General features: G+C 41.6%; 1 long non-coding RNA gene across 1 annotated transcript in view; it reads left to right on the forward strand.

Moving 5' to 3' along the window:
• The first annotated feature begins 935 nt into the window (after nucleotides 1-935).
• Nucleotides 936-18,529, forward strand: part of LOC123461463 — a 42,106-nt gene continuing 24,512 nt past the window's right edge. The window contains exon 1 of the long non-coding RNA XR_006637707.1: nucleotides 936-990. This is a non-coding gene — a long non-coding RNA (uncharacterized LOC123461463). The remainder of the gene's footprint in view (nucleotides 991-18,529) is intronic.

Raw genomic sequence — 18,529 nt, forward strand, 5'->3', positions numbered from 1 at the left:
TTTCATCCCAGAAGCCCCTTATGGGGCTTCACAGTAGCAGCGACAGTTGGCTGTCTGCCATGTGGGGGCTAGTCTGTCTTGGTCAGGAAAGAATCTATAGGCAACAGCAAAGGGCACTGAGAATGGTAGCTGAGTAGAGAAGCATTCATCCTTAACCTCACCCCTCACTGTAAGGCGCACAGTGAGTGGAGGGAGGCTCTCCAGAGTAGGATCAGACCCTCCTCTCCTTGTGTACTCCACGAGGCCAGGCTGCACCCATTCCTGAACGAAGTGGAAAGATGGAATGCATGAAATGCACAGAACTAGATAGAATTTAATAAGAAAAAGTCTCCCAAAGTTATGGGTGTTGCCCAAAGTGTCAGCAACATACCTATTGTCCATTAGAGAGAGATAAAATGGCTGAAAAAATTAAATAATTTTGGGGCTGGGGAGATGGTGTAGCAGTTAAGGCACTTACCTGTGAAGCCTAAAAGACCCAGGTTTGATTTGCCAGGACCCACATAAGCCAGATGCACAAAGGGGCACATGCATCTGGAGTTCATTTGCAGTGGCTAGAGGCCCTGGCATTCCCATTCTCTCTGTATCTACCTCTTTCTCTCTCTCAAATAAATAATTAAAATATTAAAAAATAATTTGTATCTTCAGCCCTTATCGAGTTGTGATTCCCCCCTCCCAAGCCAGTAAATTTTCCATGCTCACTAAGAAAAGGGTCTGTAAGAATAAAAGACAAATGCTCTCGGGTATTTATTTTCTGCATGTCTGTGTCATGACTCTTTCTCTGCTAAAGAACTGAATTGCTGTACAAAAGACTTGTTACGATGAGAGGTTATTAGAAACGGGCACTATGGTTACAAAACGGGGCTGTTGGGTTCCTAAGGCAACCTTAGCAGCAAGTGAAATCAGAAAGGATATTCTCTGAGATCCCAGGAGTCCTCAGAAAAGTCTACACAGCCGGGGGCCCTGCTCAGAAAGGCACTGCCTTTGTTTCAGGTGAGTGGGAAGATCAAGTCCCTTGTCTGTGAATACTCGTTGGATAACGTTCCTGACTTCCTGGTCGTGTTCGAAGTTTCTTTCTGTCTTTTTGTAGCTGTCAGGATTTGTATTGCCCTAGTTGATCACTCATCCCGTCCCCCATGCTCATACCCACTGAGCAGCCTGTGTGGGGCCAGCTCCGACTGTTTTCTTACGCTCTGTTCCCCGCTACTTTTGGCCAGGTTAGCCTCCACGGTGTTAGATGAGTGAGGACCACAAGGTGGCAGCAGAGGATTAGTTTGGCCAGTGGCCACCTGCTAGCCGAGGAGGGAGGTTTGGGGGTGGCTTTTTGTTACCGGGCTAGGTTGGAAAGAAAGAGAGTGAGCCAACATTTTAGAAGCCTGGGAGATCAATATGAACAGGTGCAGAAAGATTCCAGCAGGATATTGAGATGGGACTTGAATAGAAAGACTAATAATCATGTATTGAGTGTTTATTATGAGCTAGACAATGTGCTTAACTTTCATACATTATGTGATTCATTTATTAGAACACCCTTGCAATTATTTCTATTTCACTGTGAGGAAATAGAAGCTCAGATGAATTAAGTCACTGGCTCAAGTTCATACAGTGATAAATGTATAGAATTAGGAATAAGTGTCAGGTCTGTCTGACTCCCAGTCTGAGTTCTGAACATCTTTGTTAAAAATTGCAAGGGGCAGGATAGATCATTGTTTCTTCAAGTGTGGTCCTGCTACCCTCAATCACCCAGTGACTTGTTATAATGCAGTTTGTGGGCTGGTAAGGAAATAGCTAACTTCGTAAAGTGTGTGCTTTGCAAGCAGGAGGACCTGAGTTCGACCCCCAGTAACCATGTAGAAACGCAGGGAATGGTAGTGTGCACTTGTAATCCTAGCACAGGGGAGCCAGCCAGGATAGTCCTGAGTTCCAGGCTAAAGAGAGAACCTGTATAAAAAAAGAAACATGGATAGTGTTCCTGAGAAACAACATGAGAGGTTGTCCTCTGGCTTACACACACATGCGTGTGCACACATGTGCACAACTCCCTCTCTCTATTAAAAAGCAGAAACTCTGGGCTGTATGTGTGCCAGCCCTCTGTGGATTCTGACACTGCCAAGTAGCCGGGCTGCAAGTCAGCTCCATGCAGCAGCTCTGCGGTTATCCTGACCTCAGGCTGGCTGGTCCTAACAGTGAAGAAGAGGGTTTCAGGATTCACCTCAGTTTTTCCCCTGAACAGCAACATCTTCCTTTCCCCTTCATCTGTGGAAAAAAGTCTTTGTGGAACTTGGAACTTTTCTCTTCATTAACATGACAAACAGACTACTTTCATCAAGGACAGTCAGGTGAGACGGGCCTGGAATTTAGAATCTCCTTATAAATAAAGTCTCTCAGCTTTAAGCCTTAATGAAAGACATAGGATCTTTATGGCACCATTCATTTCTGATCTTGCCAATTTGGTAGCCAGAGAATGTCTTCTATCTTTGCTTCTGCCACTAATTATGGAGCTTTACCCTGATGTGTGGTAGTTTGGGTTCTTAGTAAAAGTCATTTTTCATTTACAAATTTTTTAGAGTCTGCAAGACTAGAAGGAAGGCTTTGAGTTTTTAATCTTTGTTTTTCCAGCTAGGAATTTATCAGTGATGTTAACTGGTTTCTTTGTGCCTTTATTAATTTTTTTCTTAAACTTTGAAGTGTGCATACATTTTTCAGTAAGAGAAGTAATAAAAGCCATTCTATAAACAAGTCTTATTCTGTGAGGTGAACCCAGTGGAATGAAAGTTATGAGCCTGAAATTCCTGGCAGAGATGATCTGATGAGGGAAGAGCTGTTTGAAGCTTTTGTAAGCCACTTAAAGAAAAAGAAAACTCATTAATTTTTGCTTTGTTCGTTTGAAACTTGTGATTATATCCATAGGAGATAGGAGCCCTTTTGCCATGACTACAATACGATATTAAGGACAAGACAATGTTGAGGAGGATAGCTTGTTTCCATGGAGTTTGAACTTCCTCTGACACTCTCATTTACATGCCAGCATTAATATGCTTATTACCAATGTTTTATTCATTCAAGAGCAGATTATAAATGGTAGAGCTCTACATTAGCACCTATCTCTAGCTTTGAATAGTAATTAAGCTCTAATTGCTTGTGAATGATTATTCAGATACATAGAAAAATAATAGGTTCAGGAATTTTCTTACTACTATTTTGTGCATGTGTGTGTGCTGTGCATGTATGTATGTGTATGTATGTTCATATGTGTGTATATGCATGTGGAGGCAGAGGTCGATGTCAGATGTCTTCTTCAATTGCTGTTTGCCTTATTTTTGGAGACATGGATTCACACTGAATCTGAAACTGATGATTCAGCTAGAATAGCTAGCCAGCAAGCCCTAGGGTTCCTCCTGACTCCACCTCCCCCATACTAGGATTTGCCTGAAATCATGCTTCAACTTCCAGATTTTACATGAGTACTGGGATATTAACTCAGGCCCTCATGCTGGTATGACAAGCACTTAACTCATCAAATCATTTCCCCAGCCCTTCTCTTCCTATTCTTAACCTGGATGTCCAAGACATTGTGGCTTCTGGGTTAGTTTTTATATTGCTGAAACCCAACACATGGCAGAATTGATATGAGGAGAGATGATTTATTTCTGCCTGATGTTTTAGAGATTCCACTCTACAGTCCATGGCTCCATTGATTGGGCCTGTATTGTGTGCTTGTTTAAATGTGTTTATGTATAGGTGTTGGCCAGAGAACAATCTTACAAATGCTGTCTACCTGTTGTTTATTTTATTTTTGAGACAAGGTCGCTCATTTGCCTGGAGCTTGTCAATCAGGTTATACTTGCCAGCTAGCAAGCCCCAGTTGTGGAATGGATGGGTGAATCAACCATGAGTATGATCTTGTCTTCTGATTCCCTGAGATGGAGCAACCCTTGCTTTGTAACTGTGGAAATGGTCTTGATAGTTGAAACAGAACATGTTGAATGTGGGTAAAAATGATTGCACATTATATCCTGCCCTGTGTATGTACATCTTGCCACTGGGACATACTGCTCTTTCCATCAAGAAATGGGTTTAATTTTCTTCTCATTGAATCTGGTCCTATGGTTCCATAACAGCAAGTGAATGCATTAGAAATGAAATCAGAAGACTTCTAAATGTAGTCTTCAAAGAGCCTTGAGGTTTCTGCTACCCTTTTGGAATGCTGTCTGGACACCACCATGGAAAGCAGTTCTGCCTAGCCTGCTGGAGCCTGAGCATCAAGGCCCCACAGCCAATAGCTATCACCAGCTGCCAGACAAATGAATGGGGCTGATTCCCAGTCTTCATCTGGACACATGGCCAGTTCACTGCAGCTGTGAGTGAGCTCTGCAGAAAGCAGCAGCAACATTACCTGCTCAGAAGCTCTTTGTCCAGGTAACTGTCCCCAGAGCTGTGGTCAGATGGATGATTGCTACTTTAAGCTGCTAAATTTGAGGTGGTTTGTTATGCAGCAGAGAGCAGGTGCAGAGACACTGGGAATCATAAGCACACTGTGAAGAGCTGCACTGTCTTCCTAATACTCTCTGTTCTTCAGTCACTGTGAACCTTTACCCCTGGTACCCATTTTGATGCTGAACATTGGTGTGTATCATCATAGTTAATCCTAGACTCTTTGTTGCCCATATTAGTTTGCTGGGGTTGTCATAACAAAGGACCACTGAGTGAATGGTTTAAGAAATAGGAACTAATTTTCTCACAGTTCTGGAGTCTAGAAGTCCTAACTCAAGATGACAGGGTTGACTTTGTTTGTAATACTTTGGCTTATATGTCAAAATCTTCCAGTGTCTTCACATGGTCCTTTCTCTGTCACTGGGTCTTAATTTATTTTTCTTATAAGGACACTAATCAAGTTGAATCATGCTCCATACCCACATAGTGCATTTTACCACAATTCCCTTTGTAATAAGGAGGTTGAGACAGACTTTCACTATGTAGTTCAGGCTGGCCTTGAACTCTTGATCTTCCATGGCCTGGGACTCAGCCTTCCAAGTGTTGGGGTTGTTGGTGTGCAGTACCACAGTTAACTGCTAATACTTTCAAAGGCCTTGTCTCTAAATACATGTATACTTTGAGGTGTTAGGAGTCAGGAGGGGAGCATACAATTCAGTTCATAGTAGTTCCTAAAGGGTAAGGATTAGTTTATTGTACTATCCACTTTTTCTTGGCAGTTGGATAAGTGATAGTATCAAGCTTGTGATGACTGACAAGTAGATAGCCAGAAATTATTCTGAGAAATTTCCTTTCCTCTCTATATAAATCACTTAGGGAGTATAGGTCCATATCTCACCTTCCTATCTGACTACTGAGTCATTTCTGGGCTGTCTTCAGGGTTGTTTCAGCATTTTCTTAAAACACTGTAAAGGGAAAGAAGGATCAGGCTGAAGTAGGAGTCCAGCAATCTGGGGGGGGCCCCATGCACTAGGGCTGGCACTCTTATATTCCTGATACATGAAGTACCTCTTTATATCCTCTTGAGTAAAGGATGAGGCAGTAGCCATTGACACACCTTTCAGTAATATTGGCAAACTCAGATGCTTTGGAGAGAAAGAATTCCTGCAGGAACTTTTCAGAATTAGATCTGGTCCTATATCAGATACTCTGTCCATGCAGATGTGAAGTCATAGGCTGAGGGTGTGACAATATGGATGTGCATATGTATGTATTGGCTGTTGGTCTTGGTTGATCAATACACAGCAAAGGAGGAATTGGGTTGCTAGAATTATCTAGATTTCAAATGTGTAATCAGTTAGCATTTATTGAACAGTTGCTGCCTCTGAAGCCCTATATTAAAGATTGTGAAGAAAGAATCTAGTTTTAACTCATGCTACATAAATACTTTCTGAAATGTCTGAGTCGACATTTCTGCCTAATTAAGTCTAAGTTAACTTTCAAACTTGAACCTGTTGGCCTGGTTCTCTGTAGCCTGGGGGTGTTAATTCTTATTTCTGGTGATTACTGGCCCAGGGTGGGGCCTACCTGTGGACCAAAGATTGTCAACTGATCCAATTCATTCACCTGTACCAGTGTTTGATGAAGATCTCTTGTTGGATGCCAGGCCTTGGCTGTGTAGTCTGAGAACTGCAGGAACCACTTAGCCAGGACCACTGGACCAGAGAGTTTAGAGTCCAGTGGGCTGTTAAAAGACTTGGGCTAGAAATTGTTTATTTAAGTGAATTCCTAAAAATTGTAGAAAGTGTCCCAGATTTTTGCATCATTGAAAAATGGACTTCTCCCAAAGTAGTTAAGTTGATGAAAAATAATTGGGTTAGATAAAACTTATATTATGTTCTACTTTATTATATTATTTTTGGATTTTATTTGTTCAAATATATGTATGTATATATGTTTGTATGTGTGTGGATATGTGTGTGTGTGTGTGTGTGTGTGTGTGTGTGTGTGTGTGTGAAAATGCATGTGTATGTGCATGTGAGTTGGAAGCCAGGGGTTGATGTTGGTGTTTTCCTCTGTTCCTACCCACCTTATTTTTTGAGACAAGGCCTCTTGCTGAATCTAGAGCTTATTGACTAGTCATTCAGCTGGTCTGGCTAGCCAGTGAGCTCCACGGATCCTCTCAGTGCTGGGATTTTATGTGGGAATTGGAGATCAAATTCAAATCTTCATGCTTGCATAAGTATGCTAGCCACTGAACCACTCCCCAATAATCTATTTCAATTATACATATTTTGTTATCCAACTGTCTAAAATGATCAATCATCATCATTATTTGTCTGTTCTTGCTTGTGGGTATACATGCACAAGTACATAGAAACTGACTTATAATTAGTATTTGATGAATGTTTGTGCCAGAGAAGGAATTTTATATGCTGCATTCCTAAGAGAAAATCATGGCATGAGTATGGGCATGAGCTTTCAGGTCCCAGATCTGTGGTGGGCAACCAGCCTTTCTTTGTATTGGCAGTCACTAGACAAACAGCTCTGAGGCTGGCAGGAGAAGAAGTGACCAGAGGGTAGATGAAGTGAACAGATGAAACAAGCACAAAAATTGTGGCATGATTAACATGGTGGAACTCAGTTGTTCTTAGTAAGGTTACTAGTGGTGTCCCTGCGTGAGGCTGGATGACACAGTCTTCTCATGGGAAATCAGAAAATCACTGTTCTGAGTACCAGCACTTCTAGCATTTTTGCACTTTATCACACTTTGTTCTTTTTGCCTGGGTGTGTGTGTGTGGTGTGTATGTGTGTTTGTGTATATGTGCACAAGTGTATGCAGGTATTGTTTGTATATATGTTTATTTATGTGTTCTTATATGTGTGCACGTATGTGCATGTAGTTGGGTATTTATATAGTGTACATGTGTGCAGGTGTGTGTATGTGTATACAACTGTGTACATGTATGTGGAGGCCAGAGGACAATCTTGGGTGTCATCTGTAGGTGTACCACCCACATTTATTTGCAATAAGTTCTCTCATTGGCCTGGAGCTTAGAAGTTATGCTATACTGGTAATTCCTCCCTAGTATTAGGATTATAGGTGTGTGCCATCATGTACAGCATTTCATGTGTGTGCTGGGAGTGAAACTCATATGTCTTCATGATGGCAAGGCTAACATGTTACCAATTGAGCTATTTCCCCAGACACTCTCTCTCACTTTTTGAGACTATCACATGAAACATCATATATAAAGTACTGATAATAGAATTCTTCTAACAGGTCCTAGCTTCTTTCCTTCTCTGACTTAAAGCTACTTTTATTGTCTTGGAAGGAGCACTGAATTACAGGAAAGATACAAACAGAGAGTGCAATATCCCACAAAATGGGCATCTTAGATTGACAAAAGATGAGGACGTTTTTCTCCTTGTTATCACTTTCATGGCTGTTTAGCTTCCCAGGGAGCACAGGAAACGTCCAGGGAGAATTGATCCCACATTCCTCTGATCTTAATGTGGACAGGAGTGGGAGCATCCTCCTGGTAGGAGGCTGAGATGCCTGCGGATGGCAAGTGAAGCATATAAATATCGACACAAGCAAGAACATCACACAGTGAAGGAAGCTCCCCAGGCAAATTATTGATTGCAACAGCCTGGACTGCCATGGGATCTTGCTTCTCCATTGTTGTTAGAGGGTGGCAAGGATGACTGTGGGGAATGGAGCAGCTGAGAGAAGAATTAATATTTTTATTTTGTTTTATTGTTTTTAAATTTTCACTCAGGTACAGTGTTCCCAATCATATTCCCCTTATATTCTTCCATCCTCCCTTCCTGTGCCCCTCCCCTTCCTGTTAGTTCTGTTATCTCTTTAGACAGCTTCATGTGTACTTTCATGTCATATATACATACAGAATTTTATATAGCTGTATAAAACCACACATGAGAAAAATACGTCTTTCCGAGACTGGCTTGATTCACTCAATATGATTATCTCCAGTTGTGCTCATTTTCCAGCAAATGAAATAACTTTTGTTCTTCTTTATGGTTAAACAATTCCATTATGGAAAAAAAAATCCACATTTTCTTTATCTATTTCTGTATGGTTGGATACTTGGGTTGCTTCCATCATTTAGCTGTTGTGACTAGTGCTACAAAACATATTGATGTGTAAGGAATTCTGTGATATGTTGAGTTGGAATCTTTTGGCTAAATTCCTAACAGTAGTATACTCGGGTCATATGAAAGATCTATCTTTAGTTTTTTTTTAAATTTTTTATTTATTTATTTGAGAGTGACAGACACAGAGAGAAAGACAGATAGAGGGAGAGAGAGAGAGTGGGCGCGCCAGGGCTTCCAGCCTCTGCAAACGAACTCCAGACGCGTGCGCCCCCTGTGCATCTGGCTAACGTGGGACCTGGGGAACTGAGCCTCGAACCGGGGTCCTTAGGCTTCACAGGCAAGCGCTTAACTGCTGAGCCATCTCTCCAGCCCTATCTTTAGTTTTTTTAAAAACATTCATAAAGCCTCTATAACATAGGTACTTTTACAGTTATGGAAATCAAGGCACAGAGAAGTAAAAGTAGGTTCCCTTAGTAGCACAGATGATGTGTGGCTTGCTTAGTCATGACTGAAATAAACACAGGCAGCTGACCACTAAATTAGGGCTCAAAATCATCATGCTCCCCTCTCCATTATGATTGTACAAGTAAGTTAGAGGTATTTTCAAGTTAATGTCAGGATGAAAGACCTAAATGTGAAAGAAACTACTAGAATCTTTTGGACGTGAACACAAAATAATGTCTTCATATTCTTGTGGCAAGGTTTTTCTTTTTAAAATATTTATTTATTTGAGGAAGAGAGAGAGAGAGAGGAGAGAGGAGAGAGAGAGAGAGAGAGAGAGAATGAGAAAATGGTCACACTAGGGACTCCTGCCACTGCAAATGAACTCTAGACACATGTGCTACTTTCTGCATCTGGCTTCATGGGCCCTGGGGAATCAAGCCTGGGCAAGTAGACTTTGCAAGGAGCACCTTTAACCACTGAGCCATCTCTACAGCCCCATATTCTTAAATAAGACCCCCAAAGTATTAACTCTAGAGGAAAAACTGATAAATTCAATTATGTCAAAGCTAAGACCTTGTTTTCCACCAGACACATGAAAGGGAAGTGAAGCCACAGAGAACAGCACTCAACATCACAAAAAATGTATGCTTTAGCCATGGGAACAGCTTGCTCACGTCCATCAAAAGATAGATGGTTCAAAAGACCAAGCCATGTAAACAACACACTCAAGCCTACCAGAAGCCAAATTGTTCAAAAGAAAGATTGCTAGAGGATTTCTATGAACTCTTCATTGGAAAGAAATACAAATGGCCAATAAGTAGATGGGAAGTCAGCGTCATTAGTGAGCAAGGAAATCAAATCACCAAAGAATATCATGACAAGCTCATCAGAATGGCTGGAATTGAACACTTTGAAATGCCAAGGGTTGGTGGAAGTGAGGAGTAGTAGACATTCTCATTTGTGCTGATAGGAACATAGAATGGTGTGAACACCACAGATTACCCCAATAAACACCCAGGAATCTTTGTTTGGATGTATACCTTTATGGTCAATACATACAATGTTCATTACAACCTTTTTCTTAATTATCCTGAACTGTATGAAACCTGTTTCTATTAATAGAAGACTGAAAGAATAAATTATAATTCATGCATTCCCTGGAATCTTATCCAGCATGAAAAGGGAATAAATTAAAGCTACTCATAACAACATATGTAAACCTTACAAATGGGATGATTACTAATGAACATGAGAAAAAGGCATTCCTTCACAATATTCAATGGGTAAAGTGCTTGCTGTGTAAACATTAAGAGGTGAGTTTGGACCCCCAGTACCTATGTAAAATCTGGATGTGGTGACATATACTTGTAATCCCAGCTCTGGAGAGGTGGAGGCTAGAAAATCCTTTAGTCTTGCTGGCTGGTTTATCTAGCTGAATTGGTAAGCTCTGGTTTCAGTGAGAGATGCTGACTCAAAAAGTAAGGGGAACAATGACTGAGGAAGACACCTGATGTCAACCTTTGGCTTGCATGCACATGAACACACACCCATACACACATGTCCACATAAACACAAATACACATACATTTACACACACTACACACATCCATATGCAAAAGGTAGCATCTTTATATTTAAAAAAGCATCTTCTAGAGAAAGTGCATAATGTCACTCTGTATGCCCCGGGGCCCTGGGGTCATCTTGGGGAATCCTTCAAGTGGAAATGAGTGCTATGATTCCTTCATTGTGAGGTCACATAGTCTAGAACCTATTCTGCAGCATGTTGATAAATGAATAGGGCTCTCATAAATGCAATTTTAAAATTCCTCTGGCTTGGTTTCAAAGTAAACATACCTGCATGGTTCTAATGTGGTGGAGGGTAGTTGCTTGTTCATTTCATTTCATTCATTCATTCATTCATTTGAGTTCATGTTCTCTGGGCAGAGAATTCCCAATTGTTCTAGTTTTCTCCTGGGTTTTGTGTAGCCCTCACCCCTCCCTTCATTGCCATCAGTAGGAGAGAAGCCTGGGCTTGAAAGATCCCAGCCCTTCCAAAGTGGGTCCCTGCCTCTGACACTCGGGATAATTTTGGTCCTCAGTTTCTTCTGTTGCACAGTAAGAGATGTGAAAGTAATGATTGCTTAGGTCTATCTGAGCTCTGAGACTACTCCCTCTACACATTTAAAGTGACAGTTTTCATGCTGAGTTTCAATACTGAGTTTACACCTTTTAATTTATTTGTTTGCTTCTGATTTCCTGCCTATAGATGGAATATCTATACTTTTCATTGCCTGAAAATTTCCTGGATGTCTGTTGGGTGTTTATTTGGGCTAGAGAATTCCTATGTTGCAAACCTCGTTGAAGGCACAGCTTGACTGAATTAGTTGTTCAAATCCAATCTACTTTTATGACCTCAAGCCGCATTCTGTGGGCCTGGATAAGCTGGGTGGAACACAGGGATTTTGTATGTTGAAGCCTTTTTCATTTTGACTGCATTTCTGATATCATGGGGATACTGCCTGGCACACAGCCAAGGTGGCTGAAATACTATTTGTGTGCTGTGGCTTCATCCTCTGGTGCTCAGAGCAGAAGCCACTAATCCTTCCCAGTTCTGCTTTCTGAAGAGCCTAGTGACCCTACCTGATCCTTCTCAGAACAACACTTCAGTTCATCAGACTTGGTCCCCAAGAGGAGATTAGTTTGCTGTCTTTGACATCTAAAAATAAGAGAGCCTAGCTCCACATTGCATGACCTGTGGTGATCCACAGTGTTTAACTTGATTCTTCAACTTCTGGGAGAGTTACTCTTTCAAGACCTTTCCTGCCCTCTTTTATCAGTTGCACCTTTAACATCTGCTCTTGTAAGTACACATCAGATTTCAGGAAAGGCTTCTGCTATTCCCTGTCCCTGCTCGAACTTCCCCTTCTCTTACCCATTGATCTCCTCACCAGGAATAAACAATGTTCCTTACTGTCTCATCTGTAGTTAATAGTTTATTGGAAAATACCTTTGTGCCAGGTGTTAGTTTTATGTGCCATTTCCTTGAATTTCCACACCATCTTATTCTGGATGTTCCTGCATTATTCTCATTGTGCACAGAGGGAGGCCCAGAACAGTTTGCATGGCAGGTGATAAACCCTGGGTTCCAGAGCCCGTGGTCTCAGCCTCAGCACTGTACTGTTTTCTATTAAAACATTTCTTATAGTTAAATATGAGCTTTTGTGTTACAGGGACTTTAGTGAATGTGTAATTTTCATCTCTTAAATATGTGTATTTCTAAGTTTGTACCAGATAGCCAACATGGGAATAGTTTATATTTGAATATGATAAGATAGCAGGATGGTGCAGTCAGCTTTGTGTTGCTGGGACAAACAGCCAACCAGATGCAGATTATGTGAAGAAGGGGTTTATTTCAGGTTTACACAATACATGGGAAACTCCATTGGTGGTGGAAGACATTGTCTCACATTTATAGATCCAAGCCAGGAGAAACAATTGCAGCAAGCAAACCCCAACACCAGCAAGCACAAACCACCAGAGCTCAAACTGCTCTCTCCATACCATTGAGCTGGGATTCCAGTTCACCCCCAAACACACCTCAATATCTACCCCCAGTTAACACCTCTTCTCCAGTAGGGCTTCTCCCACTGCAGACTCAAAATTCAAGTCTGTGTCTCTGGGGCCATATATTCAAACTACCACATGGGAAAATACTCTAATTTTTTTTGTATCATTTAAATCATAAATTAAGATCTTTTGTTTGTCATATAAGATCAGGTTTCATACTGTAGCCCAGGATGACCTGGAACTCACTACATCACCCGTGCTGGCCTTGAACTTGTGGTGCTCTTCCTGCATCATCTTCTTGAGGATTAGTACTGAGATTACAGATGTGAACCACCATGACTAGTTTCGGCATAAGAACTTCATAATAGTCTTGTATGACCCATCACCAGGTCACATTGCTTCAAAGTTTCTTTAAGAAAGTCCAAAGGTCTAGGCACTCTTTTCTGCCTTTAGTCTCAGGAATTAATTGTTACATTGCTCCACTCACTAGGCAATGTTAAAATTGTAATTATTCTCTCCATGTCAAATGTTTGTTTTCCTAATTTCAGATCAATGCCCTGCAGTTCTATTTTTTTCCTGTTTCTGAAAGATCATTTCAGTGTTGAAGCAGTGTATACTTTTGAAGAGTTTTTCCTTTATGGTATGAAAGTATTTAAGTATAAAAAGTGTGGAAAGAATAGGATAATTAAGTCCCATCAAGCCACTATCTAAGTTCAATAATTATGAACATCTTGCTACTCTTTTTATTCTTTTTTTTGTGTGTGTGTGTGTGTGTGTGTGTGTGTATGTGTGGTGATAGATATTGAGCCTGAGGCCTCATGCATTCTAGGAAAACACTCTCTCACTAAGTTGCATTCATAGCTCTTGCCCTCTACTTTCAAGATATTGTAGATAGCAAACTGAACTTGATACATGAGTGAAAATAACAACTCTGACCAACCTGGAGCTTGAAGACCCTGACAATTCCACTATAATTTTTTGGCTGTGAGAGACTGGATGCCACCATCCATACATCACACAGCCCAATTTAATAGATGTTAAAATGTAAACAACTGTGCACCATAAAATTAATACCATCCAGCACTGATGAGACCAGGCTGTCTGTAGCTAAGAGGTAAGGATTTTCCTTAGTGTTTTGGGAAGGGCTATTTTCTCTCCTTTTAGCTTTACCACATTTATGTTTCATGAAGGATTTCTTTCCCTGTGATGAAAACTGAATTGCTTTAGACAGAAAGATCTATAGTGATCTATTGACCATTTTAAAAATATTAAAAAAAATATTTTATTTATTTATGAGGGGGGGGGGAGAGAGAGAGAGAGCGAGCGAGTGGGCATGCCAGGGCCTCTTGCCACTGCAAATGAACTCCAGGCGCATGTGCCACCTTATGCATCTGGTTTACAAGGGTCCTGGGGAATGGAACTGAAGTCCTTAGGCTTTGTAGGCAAACACTTTAACTACTAAGCCATTTCCCTAGCCCCACTGACAATTTTTTGTTGGGTCTGGTTGAAGAAAGCCCCGTACCTATTTCTTCCCAGCTAAGGATGCAATCCAGTTCCCAGGGCACTTGGTCACTTCTATGTATTTGAGGATGGGCACGTTGCTTGGACCTGTCCGGTTCTGGCCTTTTGGTCCATGATCGTGGATGGATGTGTGCTTCTGTGAATCAGAAGGGACGCTCATTGGTTATAGGTTTGTTTGAGCTAGGTACTGAATACCCTATACCCTCTCTTTCTCTGATGGTCCTCTCAGTTGGACTTAAACAAACACTTGTTGCTTTGTTACTTCCAGCAGTCATTATTCTCCTTCCTGCCAAAGGATCCCTGGGTTTATATCCAGAGAACAGACCTTGTAGACCTTGAAATAGGCCTGCCAAATTGTGACTTCTTGTGCCAGTGACCTTGTATTTGGTAAGCCTGTAAAGGCCATGTGCTTAAGAGGTATCACTCCCCAGCTCTGACTCAGTAATGTTACCATGTATGGGAAACATAACCTTTGTAGGAAGTAGTTGGCATAGATAGAAAACTTGAAGGAGGTGTTAAGAGACATATGAGAATGGGATGTCAGGCTTCTGGAGTTCAGTTCTTAGCTCTTCAGATTATAGCTGTCAAAGCTATGGTGATACCCCACAAGTGTCTAGTGGGATTTACTGTCAGTACGCTGTAACTCCCAATTGTGAGCCAAATTTGCTTTGTCTGCAGGCTCTCTCTAAACAACCATGGAAGGGCACCTGCCCAAGCAGTGCTCAACCAATGGCTCTCAGGAGCTGACATGTCAATACCCCAGTTCCCTTATTCCAGGGGTGGGATAACCACATAACTGTCTTCCACTTCATTACTAGATTTTCTCAGGGAATTAACTTCCAAGTACACAAAGTGATAGTTGAACTGCTGAATTATTCTTAGCTACTTTACTTCTTTCAGTTCACTTTCCACTCTTCTGATAATTTTTCTTCCATGTCTTAAACAACCTATTTGCATTTTAATGTTCATTACAAGAGCTACTTCTTGGGAGGCCCAAACTAAAACAACAGACAATTGAAACATCCATTTAACTTCTTTGAGCCACATAGTTTTTACCTGTTAGGTGATAGAGAAGCTCGGGGTATATATTGTGTTAGAGTTTTGTGAGCACCATTTCTGAGCTGAGGACAGCCTGTGAGTAGGTGATGCAGATTTTGTTAAGTACATTTTGCAGATCAGGCATAATGTAAGGGTCTGAGCTGAGACTGTAACACACCTTTGAATTCTGAGACATTTCCTTTTGAGTATTTATTCTTGGTATCTCCCTTTTTTTCTTACAATGATGGCTCTTATATTTCTCAGAATACAGGAAAGAATAGTGTCTGAAACAGTTTTCAGCATTTGAACTCCATCTTCTGGGGCTGTGGTCAGTCTTAGTTGGAGGAGATGATCCTAGGTGTCTCAAAGCCTGCATGGGTCCCATCGGGGCTGATTTTCAGGGACATGAAGCCTAGGGGATGCATAGGAAGATGGATGCCTGTGGTTTTTCCCAGTTTGCTTTGGCTCCAGTGCTGCTGTTGTGTCCAGAAGCAGTTTGGGCTACCTTGGCCTTTGAAGGGTGGTGGCTTTCTGTAGACTGGAGTACATACATTGTCTCTACATCCCCATGTAGCTGTGTCCTCCTACAAACATTAACCAGATTTTAGAATTTATTTTTGCCATGTGATATCATGGGAGGACAAAGGGCTGGTCAAAATGTCCTGGAGGAAGGGGAGAAGATGCTCATCAAAAGACATTTTGAACAACGGTAGTCTTGGAAGAATTTTAGCTTATTCTTTTATTTATTTTAATGACAACTTCCAAAATTATAGACAATGAACCATGGTAATTCCCTCTCCCTCACTTTTTCCTTCACAACTGTACTCTTCATCATATTCCCTCCCCTCTGATGTCATCATCTTTTCCTTCTATTATAAGGGTCTTGTGTAGGTACCACCAGGCATTGCGAGGTTGTGGATATCCAGGCCATTTAGTGTCTGGAAGAGTGTATTGGACGGAGTCTTACCCTTCCTTTGGCTTTTACATTCTTTCCACCACCTCTTCCGCAATGGACCCTGAGCCTTGGAAGGTGTGATAGAGATACCTCAGTGTTGAGCACTCCCCTGTCACTTCTTTTCAACACTATATTGCCTTTTGAGTCATCCCAGAGTTCACCACTATCTGAAAAGAGAAGCCTCTCTACCCAAAAGTGAGAGTAGTATTTCTATATGAGCATGAGCATTAGAATTTGAACCTATTCTTGAGATGATTTCTTTAGATGATGTTCATATACCCTAAGCCTCAAATTTGGGCCCATATCCTACCCAGTCTTCATGCAGGAGAACAAATGTTGGGTCTTTCATGGTAAGTAATTGCTCTCTATAATTCTCCCTTGTTTATTCTTGGAACACCTCTCCATACCAGCAGCTTTCCCTGTTACTTCAGTTATCTATGCTCTCCCTTAGTGTTTGGAAAATAACAAAATGTACTCACTGTACCTGACTTGGCACTCCTTAGGACAGGCTTATAGTCACCTCAAAGTCCATCTGTTCCCGGCAATTTCAGGCAACTGCTTCAGCAAAGCCAGCTCTAACTGGCAAGGTTAGCCAGCACCTGGCCAGTCATGCCCTACCACAGAGAGCATTTGGAAAGGTGCCATTGTTCACTTAGGTGGCTTTTATATCTCTGTATAGAACAGTGAAGACTATGTTGAGCCTTTGGAAATACAAATGCTTAGGTACTATCTGGGCTGATGTCCTACTTCTTGGGCTGTTTTTATTTTGGGAGGTGTATTTTATTTTAAGTCATGGTTTTGGTCAGACTGATGGGTAGAGCTGCTGGTGGTGCCCTGATTGTGGGAGGTCAGAAATTGTCTCAATCCCTTCAAGGAGAAGTGCATATACATATTGGGTGCAGCAGTGCATGAAATGCTATTATCAGTGTGGGGTTAGTTTTGAGTCATCAGAACCCTTATCGAAACAGCAGTGTCATCTAAGAAAGAGCATCAGAGTACCTCGTGGTCATCAACCCTAGCACACATATGGAAAGTGACTCTCAGTCAAATGAACAGATTGGAATATATCCATTGCTTAGAGAGAGACAGAATGAAAGAGACACTGGTAAGAATAGGTAGGTTTTGAAGAGAGGGGAGTCACTGGAGCCAGAGGGTAGGGTGCCAGTCTTGTGGGCAACATAAAGTATCAGCACAGAGTTGAACAAGGGCCCTGAATATTTGCAGGTGTTGCAATTACCTTATCACTGTGGGAACAGAGTACTTGACCAAAGGAAGCTGATAGGAAAGTTTTTATTTTGGTTTACATTCTTGAGGGGAAGCTTCATGATGGAAGGTGTAGCATGAAATGAGCAGAGGCTGGACATCATCTCTGCCACAGCAAGTGAAAAACGGCAGCAGAAATGTGAGCCAACTAGCACTGGCAAACTGGTAGCTTATGTCTCAAGGTCTGCCCCAGTGACACACCTCCTGCTATAAGACTCCATTTCCCAAATTGCTACCAGCTGGGGACCAACCATTCAGGACACATGAGTTTGTGGTGGGTATCTGATTCAAACCACCACAGAGGGCAGGGCTCATGGTGCACAGGTAATCCTAGCTCTTTGGTGGTAGAGGCAGATGGATCATTCACAGCTTCAGATCAAGTTCAGTGGCAGCCTAGGCTACATGAGAGCCTGTCTCAGAAAGAAAATACAAAAGCAGTATGGTCCACCAAAGTTACATTCACAGTTTTCCTTCATATTGATCCTTATACATTTTTTTTTGTTGTTGTTGTTTTGTTTCTTGACGTAGGGTCTCACTCTAGCCCAGGCTTACATGGAATGAACTCATGGTGATCCTCCTACCTCTGCCTCCCGAATGCTGGCATTAAAGGTGTGTGCCACCACGTCCGGCCTTATACATTTTGTTTTTGGTGTAATATGCATGGTGGTGATGGTGGTGGTAGTGGTGTGTGTGTGTGCACATGCACATGCACATGAATGTGCTGTATGGGTGTAGATGCATATGTGTATGCACAGATGCACACACCCCATGTGTATATGTGTAGAAGCAGAGGAGGTGGTATCCTCTGTCACTTTTCTGCCTTATGTTTTTGAGACAGGGTTTTTCACGGAACCTGAAGCATGCCATGTTTTAAATTTATTCAAAATAATTTTTATGGGGACTTTCATATATGAACATACTGCAAATTGGTCATATTCTGTTTAGGTTGCCCTCCTTTTTTAAGATTTATTTTTATTTACTTATTTATTTGAGACATGGTGGGAGGAGAGAGAGAATGGGTGCTCCAGGGCCTCTAGATACTGCAAACGAACTCCAGATGTATGCACCACCATGTGCATCTGGCTTATGTGGGACCTGGAGAATTGAACCTGGGTCCTTAGGCTTGGCAAGCATGTGCCTTCAGTGCTAAGCTATCTCTCTAGCACCTAGTTTGCTCTCTTTTGTCTCCTC

The sequence above is a fragment of the Jaculus jaculus genome, chromosome 6 (assembly GCF_020740685.1).
Source record: "Jaculus jaculus isolate mJacJac1 chromosome 6, mJacJac1.mat.Y.cur, whole genome shotgun sequence".
Lineage (NCBI taxonomy): Eukaryota > Metazoa > Chordata > Mammalia > Rodentia > Dipodidae > Jaculus > Jaculus jaculus.